Source organism: Atta cephalotes, assembly GCF_000143395.1.
Source record: "Atta cephalotes unplaced genomic scaffold scaffold00082, whole genome shotgun sequence".
Classification (NCBI taxonomy): domain Eukaryota; kingdom Metazoa; phylum Arthropoda; class Insecta; order Hymenoptera; family Formicidae; genus Atta; species Atta cephalotes.
The window spans coordinates 332,930-346,522 of record NW_012130146.1 but is presented as its reverse complement, the minus strand read 5'-3'; positions in this window follow the sequence as shown (position 1 = coordinate 346,522).

The window sequence follows — 13,593 nt, the reverse complement described above, 5'->3', positions numbered from 1 at the left end:
CATACCGAGTCACCCACTTTGAATCGCGCGAATGCGATCTTTACTATTGTACACGTGTTCAAGTTTGTCAACAATTGTGAGAGTTACATCGATAGGCCGCATACCGATAGTTCGATGCTTTCACGCGTTGTACTTAGGCACAAGACGCGTAATAAGTCGATCCATTTATAATTTCCATTATGTGTAAATTTTTCATATCGTTTTTCAACGTACGATTGAATCGTTCAACGATAGATGTCTTCATTATGGAATATGTTGAATAATAATTTATGTTATGTTTTTTCAAGAGTTTTTGCACGTTTGTGTTGTAAAATTCTTTTCTCATATCGGTTTGCAAATTTTTCGGACATCTACCATCGTTTCGAATTATTTTTGTGATCGTTGTAGCCATTTCATTTCTACTCTTGGTTTTCAATAGTACGGCTCATGCGTGCTTACTCAACATATCGATAACGGTGAGAATATATAACGGTGAGTATAACCTTTGTTGAATCGTATAAGGACGCATCTCGACCACATCAGCCTGCTACAAGTCATCGTAGCCATAAATTATGACACACATCTGCATGGAAAATTTTTTCTCGCCGAAGTGTGCAGTTCTTCCAGTCGCCACTTTTCGAGGTTTTTCTTCTCAGACATATTATACGTTATGTTATAATTATTGCTATATAATGCGTAAAATATCACAAAGTTTTTAAATGCAAACGTTTCATCAGTATGTCAACTAAAATGATTGGGTATCTCGTTTCAATTTATAATAAAACTAACTTCACGAAGTTCCTCAATAATATTTCGTTATCATGAGCGTTGTGACAAACTTTGAAGAACATTAAATTTATACAATCATTGGACTTTATTGTATGAAATATCTGAGATGGTTGATCTTGAATATTGGAGGCGAATCTCTTTAATGATCGCATCGTCAAGTTTCACACGTACAACACAACGTTTGGACATCGTGATAAGGATACTCATATAACAACATTTATACACGTTACTGTGTGAAAGTATTCTCTACGTCGAAGATAAATTGATTTTAAAGAAAAAAAATGTACAAAACAATCAAATCTGAGATGTAATTGTATGGCTTTCATGTTCGATGAAATTCAATATGAACTCAACGTCTGGAAATTGATCGCAGCAGAAACGTTGGAATAACTAGTCTTATGAAGAGTTATTATGTTATTATGCAACATTTTCTAATGAAATCGCATATAGTTTGCATAATACTGGATTTATCGAGTTTAGTGATATTGCGAAAAGCCTAATGACAGACGATGGATATTTTAATTTTTGTGTACCGCTCCAGCATATTGTTGGGCTTTTGCGAGGATTACAAACGTATGGTAATTAACGCTCTTTTCGAATTAATTTTGACACGAGCGCGCAATGGTAACAATTACATAGTGGGAGAGCCAACGACAGAGCCAACGCTTGAATTATTTAAAATAGTGTCGAATGTTTCACGTTGCGTTGAACGAAGTTAATAAACTATCCATGCTGCGCGCTTTAGAGAGCGGACGATATCTGAGTATGAGTTTCCGTTCGTGGGATTTGTATGAGTACCCCTTATTACCGAGTACAACGAAGCATTTTTGGGCCATCAAGACTGCGACTCAGCTGGAGAAACCACGATGTTATCTTTGGTCTACAGACTGATAAAACAAATATCATGACAGCGTAAAACTTCGACAGTAAATTAACCAACGTGAAGCTTTATCTAAATTCTGAATTTTATCCGTACGATGATCTGAATCTAGACTTTGACAAACGTAGGGCCGCTCTTTTATATATATATATATATATATATATTTACGTTTCCGTACGTTTATCAAATCCCTCGTGAAAGAAATGAATCATCATTCCAATTACACTCCTTTTTGAAAGATTTTACTCTAGTAACCATTGACTGCTCGCGATAAAATGAGTTAAGAATGACACCGTGGATGTACAATTAGAATTTAAATTCAAAGAGAATGCAAATACTCGCAAATATAACCGCCTTGTCTTATTATATATAATCGCGTGATCGAATATAATCTAATCAAATGTAGTACGCAAGATTACGTAAATTATTATCACCAAAAAAATACCCTCCCCCTCTTTTTAATATATGAAATAAAATCCAAGATCCTTTGGTCAAAACCTCAAAAAGTCATTCACCACGACTATACCAACGTTTGTGGATTTGCAAAGATTTATCGTTGGAAAGAAATTTATTGTTATAAATATAACATAAAGTAACATAAAGTATAAGATAAAGTGGCGTTGTTGAGAAAAGGAGCTCTTTCTCATTATATTTTTACGTGTCCTATATCAGGGAACTTCTTGACAAAGTCAGAAAAGTATTGCGCTTCCTGACTGAGTGCTTAGTACCATGGATTGCAATAGGAAGACAGGATCCCGTACAGCATGGCGAAACGCTGATTACAATGGCTATTATAATAATTGATGCGGAAGAGGATGACAATAAGGCTCTTGTGTACGTTAAAAGACGAATGAAAAACGCGAATGGCTGGCTGGTATACTCGATAGCGACAACTCAACAATTGAGCTGCTGATTATGAAGATATAGATTCTTTACATAATCTAGATGTTATTAATACTGTACATTGGGGAAAATATGTTAAAAATTGTGCGTTACAGAATGTATTTAAAATATACAACTGATGATCGTAACGTCAGAAAAAATTATATCAAGTTTAAAAAATAAAGTATGAGATTTCTTAAATGCATTTATTTTAATTTCTTTCTTCTATAATTAAGAATCTATCAATAATGATAGTTGTTCAGTAATATACGTATAGTTTAATAAGTGTTCGATAGTTACTCAATAACAATTTTAATAATGACTCGATAATTAGAAACGCTTGGTCATTTGTATTACTAAACATATTATCAATTGTTAAATTAACATATTATTAATTGTTAAATTAAAATTATTGCCGAGTCATATTATTTAAAAAATCATAAATACCATATCTATTTAATAAAATCGTGTGCAAAAGAAGAAAAAAAAAGAGCGAGAGGAAGAGAGAGCGCAAATAATATAGGACTGCAATGAATGGGAAAGAGAGAACTGCATTCTACAATGGATAGGAGAGAGAGAGGACAATAGTTAAAGAGAGAACGCAACGGATGATAGAGAGAGAAGAAACAAACCCTCTCTTCCCTTCTAACACGAACCATGATGACGCGCTTTCCCCTCCTTCGAAGCATCTGATTTCGCCCTCTCCACTTGCGCGATACTAGAGCCATCTGCTGATTGCTGTATTCGTGGGTTAGAATCCCCTTAGCTATTCTACTTTCGCGCAACAAGGGTCGCGGGCATCTGAGATAGATAGCGTGATTACCATAGAGCAAAATATATTCATGTTTTGAACGACATATCGACCGCAGGCCGATGATTGAACAGGGACGACACTCTAGGGATGTAAGTAAACAGCTCGGTACTTCCGAGCTGTTTACTTACATCCCTAGAGAATACATTTTTGAAGTAACGATCATTCTGGAACATACTGCCCGCCACGAACGTAGGCATTCGTAATAATTCGCATCAAATCACGCAAGATACAATAATAGTATAATAACGAAAATAATTTGATACAAAATACAAAAATCGTGACGCAATATAATCGAAGCTTAAGGTTCGCGATACCGATAATGTTAGGCACGTTCAACGATAGCTCCGCCCGTCGATGATGGAATCTTTAGATTGATTGTGACAGGTAGAAAACAAAATTTCACAATTGGTCGCCTGTATTCGGAACGACCTGTTTTTATAATTATGCGAGTTAAATCGTCATCGCTGGGATGACACGCCACGATCAAGTTCCCATTGGCTCGATGGAGACAAAGGATTTTTTCGCACGAGGACGATTTAACCGACGATTTAACTTTGGCCAATCGCTAGATATCACGCCATTTTAGGCGTTGTTGAAGGGTATGTAAATAATCACCGGACAAAGACTCTCAAAAACCTTCAATTATTTGTTGAACTATTTGCCAACCCGAAAGTCTAGTTTCATTTAAGTTAAGCATGCTTGGTTCGGCGGGATTAAGAGAGATTCCGACTAAAAAACGACAGAGAGTCAGAGAGTGATAATCGTTAAGATTATTAGAAAGGGAGTGATCGGGCATGAATTAAGGCATGCTTCGATTCGACAGAGAAGCGTAGACATCTCTTCAAAAGTTAACGTGGAGACCGATGCATCGTTTTAAATGATGCTTAACACTTTTAATGCCGCCGAAGTACGGCGATGTAGGGAATAGGAAGTGCCACGCAATTTCGTCGATAGCGAGTCGGTGCAAAAATTAAGATCGCGAATTTTTCTTTCGCATGTGATCGGACAATTCGCGATCGGCATCGTTCCTTTATCGGAATATATGAACGTCGATAGTCGTCGGCGAGAAACAACTCATTGATACGCTGCTACAAAGGTAGGAGAGATATAATCACTGACGAACTTTAAATGTAAGGCTATGGTCGTGAGGCATACAAATAACGCGATGTAGGCCTTTTGCGATAGGACTTATACTCTCGACTAGAAATCGTTCGGACAGCGATCGGACTTGCGTAATCAACGCCGGAACAAATGCGCGAGCGATTCAATTGATTCTTGCAGCCGGGAGGTCGCCCATGAGTTCGACAGGCACGTCGGCGCGTTCATATGTGCATGGTATGTATTTATAAAGAACGGATTGAGTGACGCGGGTCCGGAGAATCTAGAATTTGTGTCGCAATGATTTGTTAATTGAGAACTAGCATGCAATGTTCTAAGATATGGTGCTGGATAATGAGAACTAATAGCGGATATGCACGTAAACAATGGGGTTCTTCGTCGCTTCTGGGAAGCAAGCTCGATGGAGTCTTCTTTGAATACAAATAAGTCTATCCTCGTATAAGGATTGAGAACAGAGCGGGCTGTTCTTGGATCCCGGGCGCTGTTTTAGAGCGATCTCATTAAGAAACATGTCTGACTGCATTGCTTTGAGTCAGTAGCGTTTGGCGTTCTGAATTTTTTCGGAGAGCAAAATCGCGGTATTAGCTTGCGGATTTTTAGAATGTTGGAGTCAATTGAGAAAAGTAAGGTAAGCAATAGTTCGTAGCGATTTTGGTCATGAAGAATACAGCGACACGAGATCCCAAGTTGGTGTAGCATGCAATGCCAGAGGCTCCGGGCGTTGTTCGAGAAAAATATCAGGGGATACCAAAGGACACGAATTCAGCCAGTACTCGAGAAAATGAATCCATGGAGGACTTGACCACCATAAAGCATGTGTCTCGAAAAGATCGGGAGCGAAACCATGAATTCGCGTAATTCGCGGGATTGATGTGCGTCGGAACGCCAAGAAACTTCAAGAAGGAGATTGCACAGCCGAAACACGATTGGCGATGAAAGTTTTCCATCGGGAAGACTGACTCAGCCAAGCAAATATAATAGTGGAGTTCAGCAGTGATGCTCGAGATTCGGGAGTTGGAGCGCTGAGCGCACGAAATGCATCTAGCGAACGAGAAGTGACGCAGCGGATAACTCCAATCGCGGGACACTGATCGTTTTAAGAGAGGTTACTTTTGATTTTGCGACGAGAAGAGAGATTGAGTCTTCTATATTAACGTATGAAGATACACTGCGGCAGTTATAGCCGCAGTCAATGTCGGAAAACCCATGAAGGGCGCAGTATAGAGTATGAGATCCGTAAGTAGCCCAGCGCGGAATGCTAATGGCATTGAGACACGGAAGTCGTTGATAGTAATCAGAGATTCAGCAATCAAGAAGTTGGCTAGTGATTTCGTCATCCCACCGGCATTGGAGGGACTACAATCGCTGCATAAAAATTTTGGCGATAATATTGACGGGAGTAGCCCATTCTAAACGATCAAAAAAACTTGGCGATGGTCAACAAAATGACTCGTTTCGAACGAACAAAATGGTTCGTTCGTTATGATACGGTCACGCGGAATTGAAAGATATCTAGCTTAGAATTCCAAAGTATTCCTAATTTCCTAAATTTCCTTTAAAGTGCACATCGTCTTGAAGAATCTTATGAGTGGCTAAACCATGATCCATGGAATCAAGATTGGATAACAGAGCTGTGGTGTTGCTCATCCATTTTCGAAGGCAAAAATCGATGAAATCTCCTTCCTTTAGTAACTCTATCAATTCATCACGTGTTTGACGAGCAAGAATTTAATCATCTGCGCCAAAAGCGCAATCGTCAATATATGTCTGATGACGTAAAATCGGGAATCGCCAATGGAGATTCGGCACCTTCATCGTCGACAAGTTGATCTAAGACTCGAAGGACTAAGTAGAGAGCGGCAGCTGTGCTGTAGATATAGTAAACGGTATGTAATAATAGTAAGAAGATGATAATCCGTGATTGGTTCATTAGGACTTGGTTGTCACACAATGCGCTGGTAGTCAGTGTCTCGGGAGTCAACTAAGATTTGCCGATATCAGCGGAAAATATGTAACGGTATTGGCGCCTCTGCATTAGAACGATAGCTAAATGCCTTTGAAGTTTAGGGCCAATGAGCATATGATTATTCAACGATGTCTCGTTTGAGGTGCGACATTGAAGATCATTCGTAAGCGGGTTGCACTGCTGTGCAACCTCACATAAGATCTCACGTATGATGCGGAATATAATGTTTGCTTGGATTTGACAATTTCTGTCGGTGGACTTTTAGTTATATGACCAAGGGTTTCATACTCTACGAGAAATTCGCGATACTCGGAAGCGTTAATGGGGTCTCGAATAAGCATTGTTCCAAATAGCGAAAGCTTGAAACAGCAATAAAGCGCCATTTGCCTATCGAGATAGATGATCCGTTTTTAAATGGTAATTGAACGATATAGCATCCTTCCGGAATGTGTGGCTTTGGTGCTCAAGGCTTCGAGGAGCTTTCTGAGGCACTTCCTCAACTTCCCAGAAACGATGAAGATCGCGATCGAGAGTTTCCAGAACAAGTCCGTGATGTGCAAGTGCGGAAATTGACTCAGTAGTCGGAAACGAGGTCGCTATTGATCCAGAAAGAATCCAGCCGAGAGTAGTATTTTGCGCGGTAGGCTCATGTTCGGAACTTTTTCGAACACCGTTTCGAGAACAAGCATGCCGAATAGATCGGCACCAATTATGATATCGATTGGATCTGAATTCATTGAGTCACGATTGGCAAATTCGAGTCCTGTGACATGTTTCCAATTGTACGCGGTATCGATTCGATTTGGTAAATATTTCGTTAATGATCGAAGTATAAGCGCGGTCGTAGTATAGGTAGGTTCATCGCAATACGCTGGCGTAATCGTAATTTGGGTAGCGTGACGCAGGACGGACTGCATTTCGCTAATCCCGGTAATGGAAATGGAGCGATTAATTCTCGAGAGGCGTAGGCATTGAGCAAGCGATTCAGAGATAAACGTAGAGACAAACTTCTAATCAAGGAGCGCGCGAATGTTTATAAGGTGAAACTTGCACGCGCACGGTCGAGAGCAAGATTTTGGAACTCGGCGCTACGGTTTTCGATGATAAGTGTGTAGCGACGGCAGTTACATTCTCGTTACTCGTAAGTATGGACATCGACGGTTGCTTAATGTCGACAAGATTAACGGAATTATCAAAATATAACAATGTGTGATGCCGTTTACTACACTATCGACATACGCAAGGATTTGTACAATTTTTCACATCATGTCTCGTACTGAAACAGTTCACCAGCGTTTCTAGTTTTTAATGAATTCAAAATGTTGGGATGGAGTTTGCTTTGGAGGAACGTATTAGTCGATTTGTGTCCGCATCATAAAGTTATTCTCGATTAAAAATGTCAGTTTACGAGCCAAATTCTCGTCATTTGCGAGAGGTTTTAATTTTTTGCTTCAATATGAAGAAATCTGCCGCTGAGGCTCATCGAATGCTCTCAAATACTTATGGTGAGGCTGCTATTAGTGAAAGAACGTGTCGTGAGTGTTCAACGCTTCAAGAACGGTGATTTTGACGTCCAAGGTCATGCTCTGTATTTGGTGGGACCAGCTCGGCGTAGTGTATTACGAACTGTTAAAACCGACTGAAACAATCACAGGCGAACGCAATTGATGCGTTTGAGCCGAGCATTGAAAGACAAACAATCGCAATACAACGAGAGATACACGATAAAGTGATTTTGCAGCATGACAATGCTCGATCCCATGTTGCGAAAGTGATCAAGACATACTTGGAAACGTTGCGAAATGGGAAGTCTTATCCGCCGTATTCTTCAGACGTTGCTCCCTCTGACTATCACTTGTTTCGTTCAATGGCACATGGCCTGGCTGACCAGCACTTCCGGTCTTATGAAGAAGTAAAAAATTGGATCGATTCGTCGATAGCCTCAAAAGATGATCAGTTTTTTCGACGCGGGATTCGTACGCTACTCGAAAGATGGGAGAAAGTAGTGGCCAGCGATGGACAATACTTTGAATCATAAATGTATAACCAGTTTTTTACAATAAAGCCTCGAATTTCGGAAAAAAAACGGCGGAAGCAAAGTTGTACCCCTAATAACATATTAATACAATAGATTGTTTGTTTTGCATAATGGATACAAGAATGATAGATGCGGTATATGAAGCGAAAGTTTTCCTTTTGGAGGTCGTCAGTGACTTCTCCATTGCGTTCGCGGGTGCAATCGCGTCGAACGCACGAATGCGAGATATGAAAAATTGATCAAGTTCGCTATAACGCGAGTAATCTACGGTATCGTCGAATTTAAGTTCCCAAGCTTTTCACGATGATTTATCGAGTTTTTGTAAACAAGCCAATCATCTCAATGTTCAGCAGCGCAACCGAGATTGCTCAGAGTTTGTATCGCTTTATTGGTTTGTCACGAAGCGTGCAAAAAGTTGGAGGTTTCGTAAGCAATGGCAAATTGAAAAGCGATTGTAAATGTATCGTAATAAGACGACGTTTATTGTCGTATCAGAAAACTAGAATATTTCACGCGAGTGAAATTATTATTGGTTACCGCACAGTGATCAAGAGCGTTACTTGCATCCTCTTTTACACACGAACACAAATAATGCATGCGCTCGATATTCGTTAAACTCTGATCATCATGGATTATCGATTTAAATTTATCGCGAAAGCTTTCCCATTTGTCAAAACTCCCATCGAAGATCGACGACTGAGTTATTGAGACTATTTACGTCATGTGCAGACTGATTTACGTCATATGGGGACTTCGTGACCGTACTTTAGCCATGTACAAGATGCACCATTAAAATTCGGACAAATCGAACAATTTCTTTAAATAAAATGTTTTTAATGAAAATTAAATATTACAAAAAATCCTTTTATATGGCACTTGATTGATCTCTGTAGAGCACAATTATTCGATATATTACCTATTAGTTTGAATGACGACCTCTATTCTCGATCTAAAACGTTTACACACACATTGTAATATAGCGCTGTCCATGCCGACGAATACTTCCTCAATAACGGTCCTTAATGTCGCATTGGGATGCCGAGACTTGTTTGTGAACCTTCCAACTACGTAATAGTCCAAGGGATTTAAATCTAAGTTATTAGAGGCTAGAATGGGAGCCGAGGCGAGCAACTCGGCTTGTTCTGACAGTGTCAGAGAGCATCTATCGTATCTTTAATATATTTATATTTAATATATTTATAATACGATTTGTATAGAAGATTCTCCTCGGCAATTCGATGCATTATTGGCTCGCTTACACCAATAATCGAATGCTAATTTTGACAACGATTGCTCTGGTTCATCAAAATCAGCGCTTGAGTCCTTTCAACGATTCTGGGGATCCTCGCGGTGTGTTCTTTCGAGTGACTCTTCCTTGCTGGCATACTGGAATCTTGAACTGTTCTAAAGCCATATATTTTGCCATAACGTCATAAACGATCTCGGTATCCAAAGAATCAAATTATTTCCATTGCTGAGCGCGCCTAGCGCGAAGGCCTTCGATAATCGCGGCTCTTCGCTTATACTCTGCATTTGGTTTCAACATCGCGACCATTTTGAGAATATGACTGTTTACTAAAAACATCAGGCACATCAAATTTCTCGGACATCAAAAACAACTTCTGGCGACACACGCAATATAGCGGAAAATTTTAATTGAAATTTGTTCGGATTTTGGTGCACACTCTGTATTCGGCAGCTTAGTGGTAACAGTCTTCACACGTTAGGAAATAGTTCTGGGTGAAATACAGGGTTGCCTTCAATTTCTCGTTCGCAACTGGCATAATTTTGCAATCCATTCCTGCCATTTGGCGAAAGTTTTCTTGAGGGTTGCGAGCCGTTGCCGCATTATGGCACGTGTCTTGGCTTGTCTCAGCTTCTTAAAATTAGTGAGATATGGTATACCATCTGCTGGTTCTGTATACTCATAAGGTTGTCGAGAGACGACAATTTCCAATCAAGGAAAAGACATTACTCGAAACATTCGAGAATCAAGCAAAGCAATAACTTTCCTTGATGACGATCCGGCTCGAAGGACCAAAATTTGTATGTTTGTGACGCTGATTTCACCTTGTATGGAAGGCTCATTCGTCAAAGCAGCGAAAAAAATCTTTTTTTAAATAAATAAGAAGTTATTAATGAATTATTATTAAATAAATAAGAAGTTATTAATGAATATATTAGTACACATACGACATATATTTCTATATAATACAATAATTGAAATCGTGTGTACTAGTTATAAATTATACGTATTAGTATATAAATTATACATTTTAATATTATGACTTATAACATATTTTTGTCACACTTTTTATGGAAGTAAAATCATAATTTCATATATGTTTTCGTGTAACAGATGTATCCATTTCAAAGCAATACATGTTGACAATCCACAGTGGCTCAGGTTTTCAGTTCATCATCTGATAGACTCGGGTTTAAATCTTCGCATTGTCAGCATTATATTTTCCTACAAATGTTACAATGAAGAAAAGAACCTGAACTGAAAATGAGATCGAGAAGTTACAAGAGAATAACTTTACCACATAATGCAGAAAAAGAAACAAAAAGAAAGATACAATTGATAGATTTCATATCGCCTGCGTCGGCAGAATACATTTCCAGCATCGCCAGAAAGGTGGCGAAAACAAAATAATTACTTAGAGCCACTGTGGCTCTTGTTTTATTTTGCAATTATTAAATAATAAAGATTTGAAATGATAAAATATTGTTAATGTTTATTTAGTATTTTGGAGCACTCGTATACTGCATAAAATATGATTATATGTTAGTGTATTTTTAGTGTATTTAGTGTATGTTTAGCGCATTCTTGTTGTATGTATTATCGTGTTCAGGAACACTTGCGATTTTTTCTTGCATTTCTTGGAAAAGTAAGTTTTGTATTGGGAGTACAAATAAGTTTCCGCCGTTTGCAAAAGACGGCGCTACTAATAACTATAGTTAAAATTGTTTGATGTAAAACGACATATAAGTAAGATTTGACAACACCATAATACCATATAATTGAAATATTAGCGATTTTGTATCAGCATCATATATTTGTTTTTGTACGAAAATGTCGAATTTTGAGCTGAATAAGCGTCATTTGCGGGAACTTTTGATTTACTTCTTTAATTTGAAGAAATCTGCAGCTGGGGCTCATAGATTGCTTGTAGAAGCATATGGTGATGCTGCCTTAAGTGAGAGAAGTTGTCGTGAATAGTTTCAAAAGTTTAACGGTGAATTTGACGTCGAAGACAAAGAACGTAGCGGAAGGCCGAAAGTACGAAGACGCGGAATTGGAAGCATTATTGGATGAAGATTTGTGCCAAACGCAAAAAGAATTTGCACTTACATTAGGAATGACTCAACAAACAATTTCATATCGTTTGAAATCATTGGGAATGATTCAAAAGCAAGGGAATTGGGTTCCATATGAATTGAAGCCGATTTTTCATGTGAAATGCTGCTTGCCAGGCATAAACGAAAGGGTTTTTTGCATCGTATAGTCACTGGTGATGAAAAATGGATCCACTACGATAACTCAAAGAAGAAGAAATCATGGGGACTACCTGACCATGCTTCAACATCGACAGTCAAGCCGAATATTCATGGAAAAAAACTCATGTTGTTTATTTGGTGGGATCAGCTTGATGTCGTGTATTATGAGTTGCTCAAACCGAACGAGATCATTACTAGGACTCTCTACCGAACACAATTAATGAGATTGAGCCGAGCACTCAAGGAAAAACGCGCTCACTATTATTCCAGGCACGACCAAATTATTCTCCTGCATGATAATGCTCGATCACATGTTGTCGCGCCAGTCAAAACCTACTTAGAAACATTCAAATGGGAAGTTCTACCCCACCCGTATTCTCCAGACATTGCTCCTTCCACTTGTTTCGATCGATGACGCATGGCCTGTCTGAGCAGCACTTCACATCATATGAAAATACCAAAATTGTATCGATAATTGGATAGCCTCAAAAGATGAAGCGTTCTTCCGACGCGGTATCCACATGCTACCAGAAAGATGGGAAAAAGTAATGGCTAGCGATGATCATTACTTTGAATAAAGCATTATGTACCATTCTTTCAATAAATGCTTAATTTTTGATAAAAAACGGCGGAAACTTATTTGTACTCCCAATAATAAATGTAATAAAATATTTAAAAATTAATGCGAATCTAGCATGTTGTAAAAAAGATTTGTTTTTTTTTATAAACTATTTTATTTCAAAGTTAAAAACCGTTTTGTAAAAGTAAATTATGCACAAGAAAATCGGTATTATTATATTAAATAATCATATCATTTATTTTTAATAAACAACTTTAAAGCAACAAAGAACCTATTATAAAATATTTTTTTATTATTTTGTATATAAAAATGTTTTATCAAGGTGTAGCACTCCAAAATCAAATAAAACAGAAATAAATAGAAATTTAGACAAAATTTGAATTTACAAAATTATTGATACCTATTTACATGTATACGTTTTACAACTATAATATATGTAGCAATAATTTAGTATATTAAATTTATTTGTAAGAGATCACTTCAGACCACTGTAAAATTTATAAAGAAATTTAATTCATTAAATGACTGATACATATGAATGTAATGCATATGAATACGTTTATGAATATTTTTGTTCAAATTTCTATTTTTCTTATGTTTTTATTTTACTTTGAAGTGTTGAGAAAATAGTTTTATATAAAAAGTAAGTTTTATATAAAAAAGAATTTTACCAATGACGTTTGCTTTCAAATTATTTAAAATTAATTGGTGCAATGATTTTGTATAATAATGCCGATATTCTTATGTATTAACTTATTTTGTACAAATAGTTTTTATCTTTAAAGTTAAAGAAAATTAAACTTTACTAAAAAGAAAGAAGGTAACCTTTTATAATAATCTCGAATCACATAATTTTTTTAATCGTTTGTTACATTTATTTTATCTTTTCTTTTCAAGAAATGCCAGAAAAAATTGCAAGCGTTTTCGAACAAAAATATGTATATCAGTAATGCACTAAAAGACTGGCATTCAATCACATTTTGTACATGCATAGATGCCCTAAAATTATTCATTTATTAAAGTAAATATATATATAAATTATATA